This window comes from Diabrotica undecimpunctata, chromosome 6 (genome assembly GCF_040954645.1).
Source record: "Diabrotica undecimpunctata isolate CICGRU chromosome 6, icDiaUnde3, whole genome shotgun sequence".
Classification (NCBI taxonomy): Eukaryota; Metazoa; Arthropoda; class Insecta; order Coleoptera; family Chrysomelidae; genus Diabrotica; species Diabrotica undecimpunctata.
Window position 1 is genome coordinate 32,390,248 of NC_092808.1, and position 19,130 is coordinate 32,409,377.

General features: G+C 32.5%; 1 protein-coding gene across 3 annotated transcripts in view; it reads left to right on the forward strand.

Moving 5' to 3' along the window:
* The window catches only part of eas (ethanolamine kinase 1), a 129,302-nt gene that overhangs the window by 37,508 nt on the left and 72,664 nt on the right, over positions 1–19,130 (forward strand). Inside the window, exon 1 of one of the 3 annotated variants that reach the window (XM_072534570.1) lies at positions 9,661–9,967. The exons of 1 other annotated variant lie outside the window; for it this stretch is intronic. The gene's annotated coding sequence lies outside the window, so the exon portion shown is untranslated. Of the gene's footprint in view, positions 1–9,660; positions 9,968–19,130 lie in introns of those variants that run through there. One more of the 3 variants, XM_072534569.1, reaches the window with a different exon arrangement.

Consider the following 19,130-nt stretch of genomic DNA (forward strand, 5'->3'; position numbering starts at 1 on the left):
TTAAAAAGAATATGGTTGATGTCACATTGTGATATATTATCGCATGAGCATACCCCAGAAGGGATAATATTTAACTTAGCCAAGTGAGCTGGGAATGCACCGTGATTAGTTTTCAGTCGAGTAATTGTGGCTGTCAACTTCTTTGGCATTGCATATTTGAAAATATAGTCAACATCTTGTGGTAGGGTAGGGTGGATAGTATAATATTGATTATTTGAATTCGTTGCTATGTTTTTCCATTTTTCTTTCCAATTTATAAAAATTTTGTTATAATAATGTTGTTGTAAGTCCTCCAATGTAAATATGGGAATATAGAGTCCAACATGGGTCGCATCTTTAGCAAGCTGATCAACCAGTTCATTTCCCTCGATACCTATATGACTTTTAACCCAAATAACTGTAATATCTTTACTATATATTTTATTTTTAATAGCACAAAGAATATTATTTCTTTTATGTTGAGTCATATCTGAGTTTAATCCTTTAATGACCGATAATGAATCTGATAATATTACTGCTTTATTTAAATTGTGTGAATCTAGCCAATCTAATGCTTTTTCGATAGCTACCGCTTCAGCAGTATATATTGAACAATGTGATGGAAGTTTAATTTTCAAAGATTCGCTTTTATGTGGAATGTAAACTGCGCAACCTGTGGCACCATCCTCTTTTTTGGAACCATCGGTATACATTATTACGTGATCATTATAGTCACTCAATATGGATCTAAGTAAGACAAAGTTTATTTGTGGGAATTCTGTGTACTTTGGTATAATGACTTTTGGTTTATTTAATGTTACCTGAAAATTAGCTTTATATATTGGTAATCTTTTTTCTTTGCCATAGATATTAGGATACTCATTAGTTTCTAAGAAAGCATCAGCAAGTGGAGGAGAATTTTTTATGCGCCAGTATTTATTTGAGAGGTTTTCAATAGATAACTCATACAGTTGACTAAGTAGATTATTATTATTTAATCTTAGCTTCAGGATATGTTTAATTGCCATAATTTCTCGACGATTTTGAAGAGGTATTTCATTACTTTCAGCAAGTAGTACAGGGCAAGGAGTAGACTTCATGGTGCCCAAGCATATTCTTAGACATTTAAACTGAATGCGGTCTACAGTTAATAAGTGTGTGTTACTGGCGGCACCATACAGAATGCAACCATAGTCTACAATAGATCGCACGTAGGCTCTGTAAAACATCAATGCAACTTTGGGGTCAGCACCCCATCTTCGATTAGTAACACATTTAAGAATATTAATACCTTTTTCACACCTACTTTTTATATATTCCACATGTTTTGACCATAAGAGTTTGGGATCAAGAAGAATGCCAAGATATTTGTATTCTTTGACAATAGGTATATCATATCCAGACAACTTTATTTTGTCAGGCGTACGAATCCTATGTCTAGTGAATATCATTGTGGCTGATTTGTCAGGGGAAATGGTCAGTCCATGATTTTTTACCCAGTTATTAACGTTTTGCATGATGAATTCCAGAGCCTCCAGGCAGTCAGTATACGAGTTACGCTCTGTATAGATGCATATGTCATCAGCGTATTGGATGCAATTGATTGTGTTGTCAAAAATGCCATGAATACTTGCTGAAAATATGTTGAACAATAACGGACTTAAAACTGATCCTTGTGGAAGACCTGTATGAGCAATTCTAGGACCGTGTAGTTGGTTTAAATGATCTTTAATATATATAACACGATTATTATAAAGATGAACAATATTAGTCGCTATATTTTGAGGTAATCCTATATCATATAGTTTTTTGTGTAAAATCGCCATCTTGTCTAATATCGAAGTAAACCAATCCATAAATGTCTGTGAATCTATCCATCCATGATGGGTGCAATTGTATCGAGAACCTACAGAGCAGCATCTGTCAGTACAGCAAGGTGATCCTTTTGGATCATTTTCAGTCCATTGTAACCACATGTTTTCTGCGTGATAAATTATATATGGTGGTAACAGCAATCCTGAAGCCGAAGTAGATCACATCATTATAGTCGTTGCTGCTTGAGTAAAATATATAAATAATATCTATTTATTACTTATTTCTGGGGTTATCTTATACATTGATCTTGTCGTAATTGAATATGTTATTATCATCATCATCATTAATGGCGCTACAACTCTTCGTGAGTCTTTGCCGCGTTTACTATTGCCTTCCATGTTTGTCGGTCCTGTGCCAGTAATTCCCATTGTCGCACTCCCATTTTCTCTAGATCTTCTTTGACTGCATCTTTCCACCTTTTTTTAGGCCGCCCTACAGACCTTCTTCCCTCTGGCCTTTCCTAGAACCCATTGTTTATAAGGCGATTGTCGTTACTGCGTATCACATGCCCTGCCCATCTGAGTCTATTGATAATATATCTGACTAGATTTTCTTTTCCGAATAGAGACTCTAGCTCGTTATTGTATCTGCCCCTCCATTCGTTTGTCAAGCTGTCTCTGCAAGGGCCATATATCATTCGAAGAATTTTACGTTCCCACACCAGCAATTTATTTATTTCTCTTTTTGTTAGCGTCCATGTTTTGCTTCCATACGTCTTATATATCTTTTTGTTCCTCGTGAAAGAAGTTTTGACTTCATTAGATGTTGTATTGCAAAGAAAGATCTGTTTCCTGCCATTATTCGCGTTTCAAATTCTCGCTCTAATTTGTTGTCATTTGTGATAGTTGCTCCTAGATATTTAAATTCTTTAACTTCAATGTTGTGATCATTTATAGTAATGTTTTGCCTTATTCGCCGTCGTTCTTGTTTTGAGACGACCATGTATTCTGTTTTGTCTTCATTTATTTTTAGACCGATGTTTAATGCAGCTTCTTCAAAGCTCGAGAAAATATCCTTAATTTCTAATGTTGATTGTGCTACTGCGTCTACGTCGGCAAAGGCGAGTATGATTTTTGCTCCCCGAGCAGTTATGTCTGGTTTGATTTTTGGATATATTTTTCGCATGACATATTCTAAGGCCAGGTTAAACAACAATGGGGATAACGGGTCTCCCTGTCTTAGTCCAAAAATTACTTAAAAAGCATTTGATATTTCTCCCCCTATTCTAACTTGTGCAAAAGAGTTACTTACACACATTTGTGTAACCGCAGCTAGTTTCTTGGGTACGCCAAGCTCGATCATTGCCTTCCATAATGTTGCACGATTAATTGAATCATAAGCCTGTTTGAAGTCTATAAAAATCTGATGCACGTCGTGATTATATTCACGTCGTGATTAAATTTTAAGTAATTTCTCCTTTATGCCGTCTCAGTAATGAATATACCCAGTCATTTCCAAGTAAATTGATTTTGAAAAGAGGCACTTATCGACCCTGGGCATCCAAAATACTTTTGACTAAATATTTTATATCTCGTAAGTTAAGGGGAAATCCCCACTTGCTGCATATTGCAGCACGCTGTATAATGGTATTTTCTTAGTTCGCGGAAAATGCAGTCTGCCCAACATTCGTTTTTCCATGTCGGCCATTAAAGCGGTTATTAAGGGTTCCATAGGGAATTTTATATTCATCGGAAGCGCGACGTAAGGACCATCCTTCCTCAAGAACTTTCTGGAGGGCATTTTCCACCCTTACCACCCATAGTCTTTATATGGTCGGGCACCAAGTTTTCTTATATAATTTAGAACCAGTTTTTCTGAAACGAAAGTACTAATTTAAGGTTTCTTCAGAAAAAATGTTCGCCCCTGATAGAGATCAATTTCGCTCCACAGATCTGATCAAATTAGCCCCATTGAGATTTTTTTAATTTCCCGCGTTAATTATGATACCCTGAAAAATAGCATGTTTACATGTGTTGACAGAGCACATGTTTCAGATAATTAGTTAAAATCGCAAATTTTTTTGTTGTTTTTCTCAGGCAGCGGAAAGTTAGGAATCTAAAGAAAGTTATCAAAAATATAGCCATAATTCAAACAAGCTTTTTTTAATAAAAAAATATACTTACTTCAATTAAAAAATCACAGGTTCACGCTAGTATTTACTAACTAAAGCGACGTTGTCAACCGTTTGTTAAACTTCGTAGATTTCAGGCAAAATTAAAATATTCAGAATCATTCCCAATTATCGATTTCACCCCATTTTACGGCAATTATTTTAATTTTGTATGGTTATATTTCTGCAAAGTTTCGCTGTTTTTTTTTTAATTTTTAAGCTACTTCGTTTATATAAGATATATATTTTTTGTGGACTTTTTATCATTTATTCATTAATTAAAGATGAATAATTTTCATGAATTATTTGTCGCACATAAAAAACCCTGAAATGTTAATATCTTATCAATTGAGATTAAATAATGGTATTAATTAAAATTAAGTCGTTTTTTCTACTTCGAGCTTTAACATTTCACTAATTTCAGAATTCAAATTCATAATTTTCCCAGAAAAAAAACTTTGAAGAAAATTCAAAGTATACCACTTATCTTAGTTTTCCGCTATCCATTTTAAAACCATCTAATGTACAGGGTGTTGTTTTTGATTCGGAATATTTTACCAATATTATTTAATCCGGACTGGATTTCTTATAATTATAAATAAATTAATCGATTGGACATCTTAAAGAATATTTTCGTGCCAAATATAAAGATCATAGGTATACAGTGTGGTTAAAAAGTTATGAATCAAATAAGAAGTTGGCAAAATAGATAAAACACCCTAAATCTTTCTTATTGATGAAGTAAGACCCATTATGTATAGGATTTTTGATATAGCTTAAGTGTTCCGTTTTTACAGTTAACGTTTGTTACTTTCCCAACGAAATACCCTGTATAATCAAGGGAGTCCAGTGTGCCTCTCATAGTCTCTGTGATTCCTAGGCAGGCATGCAAACAAATTAAATCCTTAGATGCTTATGTATAACTGTTTCTATCACGTATGGTACTTAGGTATGATAAGATGTATGATAAAAGAATTTTGGAAACTTAAGTGCAAATTTAATGTTAAGATATGATTCAAAAAATTTCTGGTAATCGAGAGAACAGCATTTTAATACAAATTGCTGATAATTCTCACCTACGTACTTCACCCTTATCAGCAGTTATTGCAAACCACTTTTTACCAGTACAAAATTTATAACCGAGATATATTATACTTGTACTATGTTTGATTTGAATATGCATATATTACCACAAGCACAAATAATCAAAATACTCATTTTCTGAAGCAAATTTCATTTGCTGATAAAGCCACCTTATTAGCAGAGATCTTTTTGACTGAAGACGTAATCGTAGTTGAGATAATGAAAATTAGAATGGTATTTTAAAGATAGTTTGTTGAGCCTATAGGAACCACCCACAAATTTAAATAGTAACTCGTATCTACATTTCCTGTAAATTACCGTTTTGATGGTTTAATATAAGAAACTCCAATAGATTTTTTTTTCCAACGCAACTATATAAGTTGGCGTAAGAAAATTGTTTTAGCTGAAAGTCCCAAAGTAAATCTGTCGGATATGTTCTTCTGGTTAAAGTTTTTAATCTATAGAAAAGAGTTTGAAAATTGTCGAAACTTAAAAACCAACCGAAAATATATTTTTTAAAACATTTCTCAATATAATTAAAAAATATATTTAACTATTGCGGAATATTTTATTTAATATCTGTAAAATAATCAATTAAACATCAGATATTCCAAATTTTAAAATAATACACCAAATGCCAACTAGGATGAGGTTTTAGTGGGTTGCGCGAATGTATTTTCGCTTTTTGGCCTCACCCGCGAAAAGTTTGGAAGTTCAGCATTCATACAATAAGTATGTACGAAGTGTTAATTAGTACTACTAGCTTTTATACAAGTTGCGCTCGCCCCTATTTCACTGCTGCAGTTTTTTTTAAATAGCATGTAAACATTGGTAAACACTGACCGTTTTGAACACTGAAACACTTCACACTGCAGTAATCAACCTAGAGATGACGTTTGATTAAATTAATAGAGCTAAAGTTTGGCAAACCTTACAAGAAAGGAAGGTCGACAAGTCTTTATAAAAGAGCAATTACAAGCATATATAAAAATAGCAATAATTAGTTCTCCAAAAAATCATTGCTCTAACAAACGAAAACACCAAAATTACAGACAGAAATAAAATAATACAACTCGTGACTAAATTCTTCAGAGAACTATATAAATACCTTGAATCACTTTAAGAAGCAATCAGTAACCAAGAAGATGTATCAGAAGTCCTTCCGGAAGAAGTAGAATCGACAATTACAACAATGAAAAGCAGTAAAGCAATTGGAGTAGATGGCATAACAGTGGAACTGCTTATATAATCTGGCAAAAAACCTGAAAAATCTTTAGCAGGCATATTTACGAACTGACAAAGGTCAAGATGCAAACCAGACCACTAGAATACAGCAAACATGATTCTTATTCATAAGAAATGTGGCAAAGAGGATATCAAAAACTACAGACCTATAAGTTTACTACCAATCATATAGAAGATATTCACAAAGATCCTCAACAACAGATTTAAAAATGCATTAGATGCTGCACAGCCAAGAGAGCAAGCTGGCTTGAAAAGTGGATTCAGTACCCTGGATCATATGAGCGAACTAATCAGTACTTAGAGGTAAAGAATATGAAATACCGCTAGCATTAACCTTCATAGATTTCGACAGGTTTTCGATTCATTATATCCCAAGGCAGTAATATAAGCTTTGACCAACCAAGGCATTAACAATCCATACATAGAGACTTTAGAAAATAAAAAGGAAAAAACAGTGAAGATTTGATTTCACATATAGTGCGTCTGTGTATCCGCTTATACGTATTCCATCTAATAGGCCTCTTCAGAATGGCTTTCACAGTCGCTCTGAACGTGAAAATAAATCTATTCTGTCTTAGGAAGCAACTCTAACATAGCTTCGAATGGACTTTCGAAAATATATACAGAGAAGCAACAGCTAAGGTAAAAATTTATAAAAACACTCCAGAATTTCTTACTACCAGAGGTGTCCGATAAAGAGGCTCAAAGCTCTTCACTGCAACTATACAAAATATATTAAGCAAAATGAACTGACAGAACAAAGGTCTATCCATTGATGTACAATTTGTCAGCTATTTAAGATTTGCAGACGACATCGTTCTGATTGCTAATAATCCTGCAGAACTACAAGAACTTATAAGCGACCTAAATACAGCTAGCAATCAAGTTGGCCTAAAAATGAACTTGACTAAAAAACCATGTACAACGAGCTAATAGATGTCTAAGATATACCTGGGACAATTAATACATAAATTTGGCTCCTTACTTCTAGAAATCAACAGAAGAATGAAACTGGCTTGGGCATCTTTTGGTAAAAATGCTTATATTTAAATCCAGGATACTTGAAGAAAAATGCATTTGATCAGTTTATACCACCAATCATGACAACCGGCTGCGAACTATTGTAATCTACAGAATTAAATCTTCAAAACGTCAGTGAACGGGGCATTTAGCGAAAAGAACTGACAATCGATGGTTACACTGTGGTATCCAACAAGCGTCAAGAGACCAAGAAGACATCCAAATTTAAGATAAATAATATTATAAGGAAACAAGCCGTTACAACATGGCACAACATGTTATTAGACAATCGTGCGCCGAAATGAAGAATGACTGTGTAAGGGACGCGGCACCATAATTGGTACAATACGCTGAGAATGATGATATATATATATACACTGTGTCCGTAAAGTATGGAACAAATTCTTTTTTAGCTAAACAGAGTATTTTAAGAAATAATCCTGAAACACGTCGATTTTTGATTTTAATTTACCGTATTTTAAAATAATATTCTAATATACAGGGTGAATTACTTTCGAGTAATGACGCCACCGTCATTTTTTTTAATGGAACACTCCCATTTTGTCTCAATTTTCGGATTACTTTAGCTGCTACTAGCACTTATTAAAAACATTTTTAAAGACTATACATGCAAGAATGTTCAGAAAGTGCCAAGCGGATATGAGTATTAGACAGTTTTAGTATTAGACGGCTTCGGAATAGTGGAAGCCCTGTATAGTTTCACAACTCTTACCCAAAAATGTCGAGACCAACAAAAAGATCTTTTTGTTGAGTTTATAGACTATGAGAAAGCTTTCGACAAAGTTAAACATAACGTTCTCATGGAATGTCTAAAGAGAAAAGGACTCGACAAAAATTACATTAACATAGTGGGAAATCTCTATTGGAACCAACAGGCTATGGTAACATTAGATGAAAGTAGCATGGATGCGCAACAGATAAGTAGAGGAGTGAGACAGGGCTGTGTACTTTCACCATTACTATTTAATACATATTCCGAAGAGTTATTTACGCAAACACTTGAAAACTGTACAGAAGGGATCAAGATAAATAGTGAAAATATAAATAACATCCGTTATGCTGACGATATCGTCATTATCGTTGAAAGTGAGACAGACCTGCAGACGTTACTAAACACAATTTGTGAAAGTGGGGAACAGTTTGGTTTAACAATAAACAAAGAAAACAAAAACCATGGTTATCAGTAAGAGGAGCAAAGTCATTACAAGGATCCAGATAAAAAATGAAGATATTGAGCAAGTGGACAAAATGAAATACTTAGGAGTCTGGATTACGGAAGATCTGAATCCGAAATCAGAAATTCGTCCAAGAATAGAGCAATCAAGAGCAGCCTTTTTGAAGGTGAGGAAATTTCTGAGTAACCAAACACTCAATCTGCAAATCCGATATCAGATGGTAAAATGTTATATCCACTATATTCTTCTTTATGTTGTCGAAGCCTGACTTAATGAGAAAACTGGAATCTTTTGAGATGTGGCTTTTTAGGAGAATTTTGAGGATACCATGGACTGATCACATTACGAACGAAATAGTGTTGCACAGAATGGGAAGAGACAGAGATCTTTTGACCACCATTAAAAGGCGAAAGACAGTATATTTGGGGCACATACTTAGAAAAGTTAAGTACGAGTTATTGCAGCTGATTATGAAGGGTAAACTCGAAGGAAAAAGGGGTCCTGGTAGACAACAAATATCCTGGCTGAAAAACATTCGCGACTGGACCGGGTTAAACACACAGACGCTCTTAAGAAAAGCAGAAGATAGAGACGAATTTGCAATGGTTATAGCCAACCTTCATTAGTGGAGACGGCACTGGAAGAAGAAGAACAATTATAAAAATAAACAATAAAAATATTTAAAACACATTTCATAATGTGAGTTTTCTTACAGTTACTATTTCTGCGAAAGATGGGTCAAGTAGTTTATTATATTACAAACATTCAACAATTATATTTGAGCGAACAAAGGTCATTTTCAAATGGCTGTACAGGTGCTTATGTTTTTTTTGGTTTAATTATCTTTATAAGGGATCCTATTTTCATGTTTTTTAAAAACTATAATAATTTTTAATCGTTTACTTACAAATAATTAATGTAGAATGAAGTACCATTACCCATTACCATTATATTGGCAACATCCCTAACTTATGCCGCGCAATATTATAATATATATTACGTATTACATATATAATGATAAATCTAAAACAATATTGTAACGTATGTTCAAAAATATGAATATGAACCTACACTCAACTTATTTTTTTCTTATCCTCTGTTATTAATTGAGCTGTTCCTGCGTGTCCCCCTATCATCACCTAAAACGAACTATCAACATTTTTGATTAATCCAATTCCTATCCAACGCTTATCTCCCCTGTTATATAGAACCACAAGTGATACGAACGAGAAAATTCAACATTACCTACCATTCATTCAACCAGTGTGTTGTGTAGTGTATGAACGTATGAACTTGGTTGTCAACATTCGAGGCCAGAAATATTAACACTTTTTGACTAAATAATAAGTAAGGTACGTTGAGTTTTTGTGCTATTTGTTTAATACTTTATTATTCAACGAAACAAATATTAATGTGGTGGATGTGTTTATTGGACAAATGATTGTTGATTTCGGCACCGGTAAGAATCTGTATATTAAGATTTATTTGTTAAATAATTAATTAAATCAGCAATAAAACAATGTAAACAAAATAGTTTTTAGTTCTACTGCTATCAATATTTGCACTGTATTACGGTTATTTGTGATATTCATTTTTATCAAAAACTTTTGAATCTTCGTCTCTCTTTCGAAAAACCATTGGCACATATATTTTGTATCAAAAACATTGTTATCTAAGGCACAGATTTGTTCTCGGTCTATTTTTGCTTACAGTATTATTGTAGTAATGAATAATTTCACTTGTTATTAAGGTATTAAAGTTCTTAAGTTTTATTCTATATGTAGTAGTAGTCAGGATTAAATTTGAATCATTTCTTAATCGATAATGTTTTCTGTTTAACAAAAAAGATGGCATTAGAAAACCGTTGTGTCACATACATTAAAAAATAGGAGTAATCTGTTAAATACATATTTTAGAATCTTTTAAAAATTGTGCAATAAAATTTTGTTCGACGTAGAAGAAGTCAGTATTAGCAATTATTCTTAGATCGTTTTAATTGAAAATATACAGAGTGATAAACTTTTGTGGCAGAGTACAATCTATCTGTTATTATAGGAGATACCAAAAAAAGTTATTTACAAAAATAAGAGGTAGTTGTAAGCTTCATGTTTTAAAATTAATTACAAATATACAGGGTATTCCATAATTTTAAACAAAACACCCTGTATTTTGTTTTTAATTTAACACATTCGCGGCCAACCTATTTTTAGGTCTGTCCAGTCAAGTGATTGTGGTTATATATGAGAGAAACATGCAAAATCCACCATTTTTGGAAGTTTACCACTTTTACCCTTAGTGTTTCTCCTAAAACTCCTCTCGTAGAGGGGGAAAAAATTAGTACGCCATAGAAAAAAATGTTTCAAATAAAAAATGTAGCTAAGATAATTTTGAACAAAAATGGTTATTAGCATTTTTTCTGTAGAAAAAAATAAAGATAAAATTTGTATCAGCTCAACGGTAAAGGCATTTGAAAGATGCTTAAAAAACGCTGAATTTAAACTTTCACATTACAAACGATCAAAAACATTTAAGACTATTCTTTTTAAATTACATTAGTACGTTTTTTTTTTAAACTACCCATTTTCCGCTACAAACTAGACTTAACCCTTTCCAGCACAAATAATTTTTTTTCAATAAATTTTGTTGAAAAAAATGTATGTTATAGGAAACGATACAAGAAAAAATATTTGTTGATAACTTTTGTAAAAATTTTGCATCCTAGAGTCTTCAAACTCAAAAAAATTTATCCCATTTGGAATCATTACTGGCGTTGGTGGTACCCGAATTATCCATTTATAACACTCGATATAGTGGTCTGGTATAAAATTGACTATAATAGGAAATACGTTTATTATTGCACTTATACTATTAAAAATTTAATTTTGTACATGAAAACTATAAAAACAATTTTTAATATTGTTTAAACATAAAAAACATTGCACTTAGAACATTTTATTCTAGAGTAAAACTTTATACATAATTTGCACCTTGTGCGATTTTGATCATGTAGTGGTGAGTGTCCTATGCCATCAAATCGAACATCTTGCCCTGGTGCAGGATGCATTACTTGTCTCTTATTTGGTGTATTCTCTTGAGAAGGACGTCCTCGTTTTCTCGTGTCGGACTTTCCAGCTTTCAGTAACGCATGTCCAACTTAAGATTTGAATTGGAGAAGGGTGATGTGTTTCACTTGTTTTTGTTTGCACTGTCTTCGGTACAGCAACCAGGAGTTGACAATACATGTATCAATAAAATTAAATATTATTCTCAAATAGAATCTTTTTGGTTTGATTTTGATTCTATATAGTTTCACAAGCATGTCATGCAAATCCACATCCCCCATCGAAATATTATATCCTTTGACAATTGCTGGCCGTTCGATTTCTACATAGATTTTGCTCTTGTTGCACCATCTCTTCCCTTTATCAAGAGGATATTTTTCTATATAGTTCGATGCTAATATGACGGACTTATTGTCATACCATTTGAGAGCAGTAATATTTTTTTTGCTGTCTATTTTTACATCACAGGATCTACGACCTTTTGTCATTAGAACTTTGTTTTCTGAAAAAAGACAACCTGCCAGCCGCCCACTTCTTACAGTCCCTGCAGCAAGAAAGCCCCGTTCTTTCAGACTAATAAGTAGATTATAAGATGTGAGCCAATTATCCGTGAAAATATTGAAATTCATGTGGTTTGGCAGATTTCCGACCAACTTTAGTACTATTTCCCCACCAATTCCAAGACCTGATTCATCTTGGACTGTTCCTTTCCCCACATATATCTCAAAATCGTATAGTATACCGCTGCGTCCTGCTCTTGCAAAAAATTTTATGCCCCATTTATAAGGTTTATTTTTTATTTATTTCTTTAGAATTCCTCAGGAAGTTTACATTGAAATATGACTACCGCTTACTGATAGAATTGTCAAATAAATTAATACAGCTTCATCTAGTAGAAAGTTGAGGCAACGCAATACCGTTCGCCAAATCGACATAAGTAGTTTCCTTTGCCGTTAAAGCAGAAAAAATTGCTATGATCCCAAATGGGATCATCTGACTGGAAAGGGTTAAAACCATCTTCTTGGAGGCATTTGCCGTAACGTGCGATCCTTTGTAATGTAAAAGTTTAAATTCTGCGTTTTTTAGTCATAGTTCAAATACCTCAAAATTTAAATTTTATGTTATAGGTTTTAAAGATTGGTTTTTAGAACGGTTAATTGAAGGGATACATTTTATTGATCTCACGAAAATTGTAAAAAAATGGCAAAAATTGCGCAACGTTTATCTATTGAGCAGATTTATAGAAACTCATTTCATTTGCGGCAAAATACAATAAATTCACAAGAAAGCTGCACTCACCTTTAAAACGCGTTTTGATTTTTGTCGATAGCACACTCTGATCAAAAGATATCGAATTTTTAACGTAAACTTAATACACATTTTTTAACATTGATTTCGCGCGTGTAACTGACATTCAAAATCGCCAGGCTCTTTAAACGTTGTTTCTAAGAGAACGGTTCATTCTACAGAAATACTGCTAATAACATTTTTGTTTAAAATTATCTCAGCTACATTTTTCGTTTGAAACATTTTTTTCTACGGGGTACAGGTTCCTAATAAATCGATTTTTTTGAGTTTTTACGCCTCTACGAGAGGGGTTTTAGGAAGAATCCCGGGGTTCAAAGTAGTAAACTTTTTTGCATCTTTTTTGGGGTTCCAAAATTGATATTCTTGGCAAAAATCAGGTTGTTCCAATGATTTTTAGGGGTCAAATCTCTGACGACTGGACTATAATGTAAGCAACTCTTTTATAACCGCCTTTAAGCACGAAAGGCCATTTTGAACACCTTATTTAAATAAATAGTTATATTTATAATAATTTTCCGTTAGTCAATTTTTTTTATAAGTTTTATTTGACGTAAATTGATTTCTTTTCTGTATCTTCATTTGCTTACGAAAATAACATACAATGATGGTAAATTGTGAGCTTTTTATAAATCAATCATGGTCAACTCACAATAATTATTGGCAGACTTTTAAAAATCCTGCCTAATTAATACCAGTATACAAGTGACAACTTTATATCTTTGTAACGAACAAGCGAAGCGGATTTTAAATTTAAAATAAAATACTGGGCATTTCATAAAAAAATATATATATCTTTGATACGGTACAGTATTAAGGAAAGCCCTGTATATTTGTAATTAATTTTAAAATGTAAAGCTTGTAGCTACCTCCTATTTTTGTAAATAAATTTTGTTCGTATCTCCCATAATAACAGATATAACCTAACTTTATCACCCTTTATACACTTTATCATCTTATTCTAGTAGAAAATATAAGTTTTCACTATTCTTAATCTCAAATAAAACTTTACTATAATTTTCTAGAAAAACATGAATTTTTTCCTTGATGTGTACCCTAAGTATCAATTTTGTTTTAATAAGAAGTACTTCTTAAATTTAGATAATGTTCTAATATTTAATTCTCCAAGGATTTGGTTGGGCCGTTTTGTAGATTTGTGGATGGCTTATTTGTGTCTATACTACGTTCAATCCCAAGATAAGTTCAAGGTCACAGTTTCAGACGACTAATCGGTGGGTGTGTCATGTCGTCACAGCTTGTCATTGGTTAGAAATTAATTTCTATTTTTTTTAAATATGATATACCTTATCATAACGCTGAATAGATATAACACGGCAGATAATAATCATTCATGTGGTTCAATCAGGGTTTGGGAATCACCGGCAGCATTTGTATTCATGCTTTAGGTATTTTTATTGCAGCTTATATTTACTCTGTAATTTCGAGTCCAGTTGTATTATAACCTAGCTCAAAGATGTTGTCTATTGAATATTTTCATGATTGCTTTATGAGTTTGTATTTAAATATTATACATATTTCTTTTGCATATATACGACAATAAACTCTTTATTGTTTTTTATTTGATTCCTTTTTTTAGTTTCAAAGTGTCTTTTTCACTTTTAGTACGTTAAGATTTCTGTTGATTTAAGTATAGGTACAGTCTGGTTTCTGTCTTTTAATCAATTAAATATAGGTAAACCTTTGTTTATTTTATCTCAAGGTTTTTGATTACATTCTGTTACATTCATCGTGGTGTCATTAATTATTTATGAGCTGGTTTTTAATATTATACTTGTTAAATATATTTCGCTTTCTATGAAGCTATTTAATGTTTTGATTTTTATTTATCTATTCAATACAATAATATTATTCTATTAGTTTTTTATGCATATTTTATATGAAAACACAATGTTGCAAATGAAAAATATTATTTCTATTCATATATTAGTATAATTCCTCTTAACCGATCACGCCAGGACAGCAGACCTAGCCGGTTGACGTTTTGGCCGATTAATCCTACGTGTGCTTAGAATATTTATTTTGTATTTACTGTATTTATAATATGGGAATAGTATATTGAGCAGAAAAATTGCGCACTAGCGCCAGCCAGTTCCGTAATTCAAACGAGTGAGAAAATACCTTTCTGCACGTACTATACACTAGACTTTTTCCAAAGCTACACTTTTTTCTAAAAATAAAATTTTTTCTAACTTCATATTTTTCTTCTCTTGAAGTTAAAGGTAAAATAAGTTTTTGGCTAGTGATCTGAGGATAGATCATAAGATGCGTAAATTTTTGGATATCTACTCCTTTAATAACTGCAAGGTTTATTAGGTCTGGTAATTTATTACTGCTGACAGTAAGTCGGTTCTTCACAGTAAGGTACCTACCTGAAATTATTAGCTTTTATAGCCTTCATCAATTTTCGACCTTTTGTGGTTGTTAGGCCGGATCTCCTGGTAGTGTTTTTGATATTTTAGTCTTCTCCCCTTAGGAATTTACTGTTTAAAAGGTTTTGAAGTATTCTTCATATTATTCTCTTTTTTTGTGATGTTTGGGTGGACCAAACCCACTTTTTGAAAATGGCCAAGAGATTAGCATCACTTGTTTTATAAAAAAATAGTTATGCTAGTTAGAGAATATTTTCTCGTAAGTTATCAGCTGTTCCACTTTATATTTTGGTACTCTAATGTAATTATTTTCAGTACAGATGAGTAGGATATCAAGCTTTTCGTTTTTTATGAAATATTTGAATTATTCTATGTATTGTTGAAGTCTATTTTCATTCCAGACTCCTATTTTATATTTATATTGTTCTGTCATTACGCGAGTTTATTAATGACTGTGGTTAGTAAGTTATGTATGGTTTCTATTTGTTAGCTGAGCTTGCCCATCATTTCTTTTAACTTACTTTATATTTGTAATCTGGGTGTTGCTTATAATATGATATCTCTCAATTTTCTCTTCGCCAAGAGTCTAATGCTGTTGACTCATGGTGCTGCTCAATGTATTTTAATGCAACTTCCATTTTATTTTTGGCTTCTTCATAAGAACCCATTTTATCGTCATCGCCGCCACTTCTCATCTTCCTCTCCCCTTTGGTTGCTAAATCTATGATTCCATCATCATCAAAAATTTATTTTCAAGGTCATCTTCATATCGTAACATCCAATTTTCACATCTTCTGGCTGTAATGCTAAAGATCCTGAAGAATTGATTTGTGTTTTTTCTTCAGTCCTTACAATATTCTAGATCACAAATAAATTCTTGTCCAAACTTTTCTCCAAGATTTGACAATGATGACTTCTAAAAGAAGTTTATGCCTGAATAGTCTTATTGCCTGTTTTTAAACTTTTGATCACTTCTTGGTCCGTTAGTTACATTAAGCTCGACACATTAGGAGGAAGAAAAACAAATTTTATGTTACCTACATCGCAGTCACGAGGATGTGTTGGAGCATTATCTAACACTAGCACTGCTTTGATGGGCAAGTTTTCAAGTTTTAAGTGTTTTTTAACTTTTCCGTATGGCTTCTGCTGCGTTTATAATATACACTTTTTTTGTAAAAGCTCCCAGTCAATGATTGTACTGGCATAATTCTCGTTTTTCTATGGTAACACCTATGTGCTTTTTACATTCGCCTCTAGTGAAGGTTTAACACAGATGAGTTCGTTATGTGGGCTTAAGTGCCCTATGAGTTAAAATATGCCTTATGTGGGGATAACGGATGTGCAAAGGAGAAATATTATTGGTCTTGTGGAGTCAGGAATGTCTCAGAGGGACATAGCTGTAGTGGTAGGCCTAACACAGGGCGTTGCTGGAAAAAGCTATGCTATGTATCAAGAGTCAGAAACGCCCAAGAATAGACCAAGATAAAGTCGCGAAAAAGTAACAACAGCTGGCCTAGATCGTTTTATTGTCCAAGTAGCTACAAGAAACCTAACAATTTCTTACCCGCAGCTCCAAAATCACCTTTTTGATGGTACAGATGTAAGTGTTCCAGTTGAAACAATAAGAAGAAGACTTCGTGCTCAAGGACTATATAGCAGTAGAAAGTTACGGGTTTCCGAGTATTGTTATGTTCTGGGGAAGTAATATGGTCGGTGAAAAAACCCTTTTAATTTCCATTTAACCAACTTTAATAGCTCGCAGGTATATTGATTTGGTTCTAGAACCTGTAGTTAGACTATGAAAAAGTGCAGTGGGAAAAAATTTAATTTTCATGCACGGTAATGCACCTCCACATACCAGCAGAATCACTAAAGACTTCCTTGAATAGAAGATATCACTATTCTGTAGTGGCCTGCTTGCTCACCCGACTTTAACCCTATAGAGTATTTGTGGAATATGCTTAAAAAAAGAATTAGACCTTGCCGGAGTAGTTCACAAAAATGGTACAGCTAGTACAAGCTGATCTTGAAGAAAGGAAACAACCTACCACAATAAAATGTTGACAATTTGTTTAGATGCATGCCCACGCGAACTGGAGCTTGCATAAAGTCTAGAGATAGTAACATCGACTACTAAAAAAACAGTTTAAACATAATTCCTTGTACATTGAAATTTTGTATGTTATTGACTTTAATACAAATAATTTCAATTTTATTATTTAAGAATTTGTGGGTTTCTTTAATTCTTATGTATTGGCGAATAAATTGCTTTAAAATAAATATTCTTTGACTTTGTAGATTGTTTTTTTAATTTGCTTAAAATAATAAGAAATATCAGATGATTCCATCTTTGGAATCAGAAGTTTGGTTGTATGTATTTTCTCCTTATAAAGCGCTAATACACAATACATTTTATTCTTAGAATAAAATTCATAATTTTTTTTACAAAATTTAAATGAATAAATAAACAAAAGGGGAAGTCCACTATAAATTTTAACTTGTTATTCCGCTAATATGCATTCCATTATCATAAAAATAATATTATTAAAAATAAAATTTGCTTATATTCCGCTTAATAAAACTTATAGAATATTTATATATTTAAATGGACAAATACTTCTGTGAATTATTTGCTTTTGTTAAATCTCAGTAAGTAGAAATAGCGATAACATATTTTGGATTATTTGTCAATCCTAGCTTAAAACGGTTATTTCTCCACTTTCGACGAAAAAAGGAGCTATATGAAGCATTCTAAATTAATAAATTGAGTAACTGAATTTAATGAATATATTCATTGCATTTATGACGTTTTATTGACACCATCTCTCAAACTGGTGGCACCAATTTGTAAAATTTTGTTTTATTTAGAATTATATAGAGTGTCACAAAAATATTGGTCAAAAATTATACTACGATTTTTAAAAATTAAAATAAGTCGTTTTGGCTCAACTTATCCATATGTAGGCTTACCATTATTATGAAACTCTTAACCGGGACAGTAAATTGTGGATAGGGTAAAGTACAAAAAAAAAACGATTAAGCTGCCGCCAAAAATTTTTATTAATAAAATACTTATTTTTTGTACCATTCATACTTCTCGCTTGTATGTACTTTTTTTAATAAAATGTTATTTTTTTTTATTTTTTCGTAAAAATCGTTATATGTCATATTAAAGTTTAATTTACAGTATAGTAATGCTTGTACGGTAGACTCCAACATACGGCTTCTATCGTCCGACCAAATGTGTTTCATCATCGAGAAGACACGCTCTAAAGGAGCGGAGGTGCCTGGTAAGCACAAAATATATTGCACCATTTTTACCAGGTTAGGTGTATCAATGTGTTGTTCATGAAAATGTTTAAATAGTAGAACCCATTTGTCAACATAATCAATTTGTATCATCGTGGAATTCCATTCATCATTCTTTGATGCTATAAAAACTTTCGTAAGTGACAGCTCGTCAAAAAGGTTGTCAGTATTAATATTTTGTCGATCGTCCGAACCATGTATTTTGTTTATAATTTCAGCATATCTTCGATTTCGTCCCATTTCAATACGTGATTCAGTCCAATCCATTCGAAAATGTCGGCTCCTCCGAAACTGTCTTTCCATAATTCAGTGTATGAAATGCATCGTCGGTAAAAATCAGTTACTTCTGTTTGAAATTTATCAATATCCTGGCTACTACCAAGATTCTTTATTTCGCTCTTTGTGGTACAAAAGTGCTGTCCATGCGTTCTTGAAGATTAGATTTCAATCTTCTTAATTTCAAAATAATGTCAGTCGCACTTGCTTCACTTTTTTCCATGAGTAGTACAGTCTTGTTAAAATTGTTTAATTGTCCATGCACAAACCAAAAATATAA